Here is a 6,744-nt window from a genome sequence, read left to right on the forward strand (position 1 = left end):
AGAGTTGGTTTTTTTTCACTTACATGGAATCAGGTGTGACAAATGCTAATTCTGAAGTTAGCTGCTACAGTCAAAGATAATTGAGTTCTGTTTATTTACAGAATCAAATAAAGTTATATCTATTTTCAGGTTCTTAAAACTGGGGTGTAATTTTTTTTGTTGCATTGATTTAATCACAAAGAAGTTACAAAGTTGAAGTTAGGTTTGGTGATGAAGATGATGTTCCACAAAAGCCAGCCTTCCAGCCAAGGTTATAGAGACGGAAAGACCAAGCTCAGGATCAGAATCTTTATAGGTACCAGGTCCAAAAACTGAGAATAAACAGTAGATGCTCAAATCATAATGTTCGAAGCAGAGGGAAGCCCCTCAGGCCCAACTTGTCCATGTTGGCCAAGCTAATCCCATTTTCCTCTGGCTCACATCTCCCTCAATCTTTCTTATCCAAGTACCTGTCTCAATAGCTTTTGAATGTTGTCCCCACTTTGACCTCTTTTTCCAACAGCCTGTTCCAAGAACCCACCATTTGGAGAGTGAGATGTCCCCCAGATCCCTTTTAAACATTCCCCTCTCAACTTAAATCTATGCCTTCTAGTTTCAGATTCCTTTTCTGTGGGAAAAGGGCAATAAATATTTACCATATCTATGCTCCTCTTGATTTCATAAACTTCTACAAGATTCACCCCCCCCCCCCCTCAGCTCCCTGTAATCCAGGGACAAAAGTCCCCGCCCATACAGCCTGTCCTTATAATTTGAGCCTATCAGTCATGATAACATTCACATGATTCCGTTGTGCACCTTACTTGTTCACCAATCCAGATAATGTGAGTCTTAAAATATTAACAAGAGGAGCACAGTGCATTCCATTGTGAATGTTTATGATTCAGCAAGACTAAATCAGATTGTGAAGAACAACTCCTTATTTGGCAAAGAAAGTAGAAGACTATTGACCATTGGGTAAGGGAGAACAACCCTAGTGTAATAAATCCTAAGAAACATCCTAAGAAATCTCTATTTATATGGAGAAAGGATTGAGAAAGTATGTTTGAATGTTCTGAAAAGCTGGAAGATTCTCTGTGTAAATATGAAAATTGTGAGCCATGCAGCTGAATCCCTTGTGGTGAGATTAGTTGCTTGCAGCAGTGCTTCTTGCAGTAACACAGTTCTTATACTTTGCAAAGTGACAATAAAGTATGGTGAAATATGTAACCATATTTGCAAGTAATCTCAGGTCCACTTTCACACTTCCATGCAACTATGTACCTGTATTCCCAAATCTCCTCATTCCCAACACTCCCTAGGCTCCTATCATTTACAGTATAAATCCTGCCCTGCTTTAACCTATGAAAGCACAACACTAGTTACATTTTATCCCCCATTCCTTGGCCATATTTCACAATTCATCTGGATCCTGTTGTAATCTCAGATAACCTTGTTTATAGTTCATGATACAACCAATTTTGGTGTCATTCACAAACTTATTAATCATGCAATCAGTTGCAGCTCTGGTTGTCAATCAACAGTGACCAGTGTGCAAAAGGGATCAGAGCTGGGCCTGCAATTATTCACAATGCACATAAATGATTTGGAGCAGGGGACCAAATGTCATGAATCTAAATTTGCTGATGATGCTAAATTGAATGGAAAAGCAAATCATTTAGAGGACATTGAGTCTGCCGAGAGATATATAGATAGGATAAAGTGAAAGGGTGACGGTCAGTTGGGAGTGCTTGTGCCTGAATAGCAAAAGTCCATTTGCAAATATAACAGGTAATCAAGAAGGGAATGGACAACCTTCAATGCTAGAAGGATTGAATTGAAGAGCAGGGAGGTTCTGCTAAAAGTGTTCAGGCTATAGTGCAGTTCTGCCCTCCTTACCTTTGAGGAAGGATATACTGACATTGGAAGCAGTGCGGAGTAAGTACCACCAGGTTTATTTCAGAGATGAGGGAGTTAGCCTATGAGGAGAAATTAAGTTGCCTGGGACCATTTTTGGCTAAAACTTGAGCAGGTATCTTGTCGAAACATAAAATTATGAAAAGAATCAATAGATGGAAGGAGGAAAGTTGTTTCCACTGGTAAGTGAGACTTTAACTAGGAGACATAGCCTCAAGATTTGGGGGAGTAGATTTAAGTCAAAGATAAGGAAGAACTGCTTCTCCCAGAAAACACTGAGTCTGTGGAATTTTCTGGAGGGGGCCTCATTAAACATTTTAAAGGTAGAGTTAGATATTTTTTGTAGGGAAATTGAAGGTTATGGTGAAAGGCAGGTTGTTGGAGCTGAGTTCACAGCCAGATCACTCATAATCTTCTTGATGAATGGAACAGGCTCAACAGGCCAGATGGCCTACTCTTGTTCATATTCTAATGACTATGTTGTCATCCAAGACATTCATGTAAATGAACAACATTAATTCCAGTGGCACTCCACTGTTCACAGGCCCCCAAGCCAAGTGACAACCCTCAACTACTACCCTCTCTCTCCTATCATCAAAGAAATTCTGTATCCAATTGCCCAACTCACCCAGATCCTGTGCAATCTGACCTTCTGGGTGAGGGTCTGATGTTCAACTCCTTTGCTCAAGTCCATGTAGAAAATCCTCAATTCCCTTCCTTCATTAATCTACTCAGTCACCTCTTCAAAATATTCAATTAAATTTCTGAGATGATTTCCAACACGGAAAGATGCTGACTGACTGTAATCAGCCCTTGCCTTTCCAAATGCAAGTCAATCATGTCTCACATAATTCCTTCTAGTAACTTAACCATAACTGACATTAAGCTCATTGGGCTATTAGTTTCCAGGTTTTTGCAGCCTTTAAAAAAAATAAAGCCATCATTTAGCCACTCTCCAGTCTTCTGGCATTTCACCTGTGCTCAATGATGATACAAGTGGTCCTGAAATTTCTTCTCACAATAGCCTCAGAAACACTTGATCAGCAGCCGCCCCCCCCCCCCCCCCCACTTCCTCCCAACCCCAGGGATTTATCTATCTTAATACTTTTAAAGACTGTTAGCGCCTTTTCTGTTATGTGATCTCCAATTCACCACCAGTTTTAATTGCTGCAAGTTTTTGGCCATAGCTCTACCTACATAGGCCCCAAGGTCAATAATTTCCCTGCATTAATCTCCCCACCTTTATTCCTTCTCACCTCCTATTCAATCTTTTCCTCCAAGAAAGCTATTTCTTTGGATACGACTTTAGGTGGCCCAGTGCCAATCTTTGTTTAATAACTCATCTGTTTTTCTTTTAAAGTGCCTTGAGACATTTTATTATGTTAAGAGATACCACAAGAATAATTGTCATTGTTGCTTTTGTGTCACACCCTCACTTACTTTTCTAAAACATAAAGATCCAGGGACTGGGAATTGGCACAATGTACTGTATATTTAACCCAGTTTAAATGACAAATAATTATTTTTCAGCCACTTCTCCTTGGATGAATGTTGGAAGAATAGTTTTCACTAGGCAGATTCTCCATGTTTAGTTGAGGTATATACACAAAAGGATTACAAATTCACATTTGAATTCAGCAGGAATCCGGATTTGTGTGGGCATGTCCATCCAGAGAGAATTAACTTTCCTTTGTGATGTATCTGAAGCACTAATGCTAATTCTATTACTGTGCACAATATGTTGGCATGGCAACATCTCTGCAAATACACGGCACAAAACAAGAAACTATTGAATAGTGTAAAAAGTTACAGTATTCATATGAATATGGTTAAGGGATTCTCATGTGTCAAAAGAACTTTTAAATGTGTGCTCAACTAATCGGCAGGAACATTTGTCATTCCAAACCTGAACACCCCAAACTTTTCTCCAGCTGCATGAAGAGCAGGCACAGACTCTCTAGCTTACTGTCCAATCAGTACAAAATCCTTTGCACTCACTATGTATTTTTTCTTTGTTGATCTGCAGGTGAAGTACATATGCAGAAACGTAACTTAGGCACAAACTGTTGACAAAAAACTGGACATCCCAAACAAACCTTGGTGTTTTCATGTAATCCAAGGTCTCTAAATCTAAAGGCATTCATGGGTATTTTCTTGTTTCACAGAATAGCAAGATTGGAAGTAACTTCACTCCATGAACTTTGGTCAATTTATTCACTCAGTCTTTTGGGTAGAAGCAAACAGGAAGAAACCTGAATGTTAGTGTGAGCAAGGAGTACATTGTTAATCAACCATTTTGTTACTGAACTTTCTGTAGACGTAGCTAGATGTTCAATAAAAATTGTGTGCAGAAGGGCATTTTGTAACAACATTTTTCTTTCTTTGGCTTGGCTTCGCGGACGAAGATTTACGGAGGGGGTAAATGTCCACGTCAGCTGCAGGCCCGTTTGTGGCTGACCATGTAAATGCCCCACAGAATGATCCCCAAATTCCAATAAAATAGGCAGTTTACCAGTGCTACTAATCTTATTCATTGGTAACTTGCCTTTCCGGGAGCAACAAGTTAGCAATGGCTATTATAATTTAAAACCAGTCTGCATATTTTAATGGGGGTATTTATTTGCCTGGAGGGAACTATCACTAAAGATTGTGAACAAAGGAAGTGAGTGCAGAAGTTGCAAGGATTGTCTGCATTCCTTGCTGTGGTTCTTCTCCAGTCTAGAATCCCATGACCAACAGCGTTCCTGCTTCAAACATCCGAAGTAAGAAAATATTGTGAAGGAGATCAGATCAGTTCAAGTTCCCACAAAAACCCTTCACAGGCACACTTTAGTCAACGTAGCCAAGTGTTGGAGGATGGGATTAATATGGATGGGTGGCCACTGGGTGGCAGGGACACGATGGCCCAAATGGTCCGTTTCTTTGCTGTATTACAGACTTAAAATCAAAACCACTTACAGCATGGTTTCTTTCAACCCTATTCAGCCAGCTACTGATGTTTTCATCCCATTTAAAGATGTGGTCTTCACTATTTTACTTCTGTTTCCACATTGCTCCACTTAATGCTTGTTCAACCCTGTCACCCAGAATATGAAATCCTTGAATTCTACTTGTGATAATGACTGAAGAAATCATAAGAGGTTTGAAATTATTGATAATTTTGGCCCACTGAGATGTTGGGTTTAAACAAGCTTACTGGATGGGCTGACATGGAATCGTAAAACCCCAGGAGTCTAGGGATGAGACCTGTGCTGGGAACCCAGAGCTGAGGCTTAAACGTTGAGGTGCATTCCTTGATTATAGAGTGGAGCAAGTTTTGGGACAGCTCCATCCAGAAGCACTTCAGCCAAATATCTGTCTAGCTCCATGCTGAGTTTTGAAAGCAGTTTTTTTTTGTGTGAGATACTGATGGAGAAACTAGGTTAGGGAAAGAACATGGAAGAACTAATGTCTTGTTCCTCATATCCCCTGTGTAACTCAAATTGAGGTGGTACTGGACTTGATGTAGATAATGGAAGGCAGCATCAAACTCCCCAGTCCCTGACATCAAACAGGTCATACCAAATAGGCCCTGACAATAATGGTTGGGATAAGGGGGAAGGGGATGGTAAAATGGTACCTTTAGCTTCTATGGAAGAAAAGGATGCTCTCTGAGTGGTATGGACTGTATAAATCAGCCCCATTTGTGAGGGGACTAGTTTCACTGGCACTGGTCTCTGATTTTCTGTTGTGTTTCAAGTTGGATTGATGCCTGACACTTCTGGCTATTCTCCCTCATTCATCTGTATGCCAGTCTACCTCACCCCTCGCATGAATTTGGTCACAAACCTAACCTGGTTTTGCAAACTAACTTGTGACTTGCTTTTACTGAAGTCTTCAATAACATGCTTCAATTTTGGACCACAATGCCTTTAGAGTTTAAACATTTGAAAGGAAGAAAAAATACAGTGATAAGATGCATATGCTTCTCTTGTCAGATCAGAGATGGTAAGGATGCAAGGACACATTTACGAAAATGATAAGAATCCCACATGAACTGACAGTGTATGTGGAACTATTTAATTGTTATTAACTACCTGTTCAGGCCTTTTACATTTTAAACTTGATGCCACTGGGTATAAATATTAATGCTTTCACTGTTTCTCCTTTCCAGTCTTTGCCTGATCATCCAGTGTGTCCAACATCAAGTCCTGGATGAGAATATTTCACCAAATTAATCACGGACTATCATTTTCAACACTGCAAGATGCTTCACTCCTCCCCTTGCTAGCAACCTTCTCCAACTGATCATTCTCTGAGTGTTCCAACTTGGTGCTGAGTTGAACTTTAACCCCCATGTATCGATCATCACAATTACTACATTTTTTAAACATCTGTTTCAACCCTTGCCTCCGTCTATTTTCTCTTATCAGTTTTATAGCACACTAATTCTGTTTACTTTATCCTGCACTTGTGCAACATAAGAATTTTGATGAAGTACATTATGAAAAAAAAAGATAAACTTGAAATGAAGGACGGAGAAAGTGCTCAAATGGCTAGAATAAAACCTGACCAAATGGAGATGTTGGTGGTAGAAAAGAGGGATCTGGGAATACAGATACGTGATTCCCTGAAAGTGGAATTGCAGGTGGATAGGGTTGTAAAGAGAATTTTGGCATATTGGCCTTCATAAATCAAAGTATTGAGCAAAGGAGTTGGGATGTTATGGTAAAATTGTATAAGACATTGGTGAGGCCAAATTTGGAGTATTGTGTGCAGTTTTGGGTCTCCTAACTACAGGAGAGATATTAATAAGATGGAAAGAATGCAGAGAATATTTACTAGGATGTTGCCTGGACTTCAGGAACCTAG

General features: G+C 39.8%; 1 long non-coding RNA gene across 2 annotated transcripts; it reads left to right on the forward strand.

The window, feature by feature from the left end:
* The first annotated feature begins 3,678 nt into the window (after positions 1–3,678).
* On the forward strand, positions 3,679–6,271 carry LOC138756197 (uncharacterized). Of its 2 annotated transcripts, XR_011352845.1 has the most exons (4): positions 3,679–3,919; positions 4,059–4,151; positions 5,871–5,937; positions 6,047–6,271. It is a non-coding gene; the product is annotated as an uncharacterized lncRNA (long non-coding RNA). The 2 variants fall into 2 exon arrangements; XR_011352846.1 differs by lacking the exon at positions 4,059–4,151.
* Positions 6,272–6,744: the final 473 nt, after the last annotated feature.

Source organism: Narcine bancroftii, chromosome 3 (genome assembly GCF_036971445.1).
Source record: "Narcine bancroftii isolate sNarBan1 chromosome 3, sNarBan1.hap1, whole genome shotgun sequence".
Classification (NCBI taxonomy): domain Eukaryota; kingdom Metazoa; phylum Chordata; class Chondrichthyes; order Torpediniformes; family Narcinidae; genus Narcine; species Narcine bancroftii.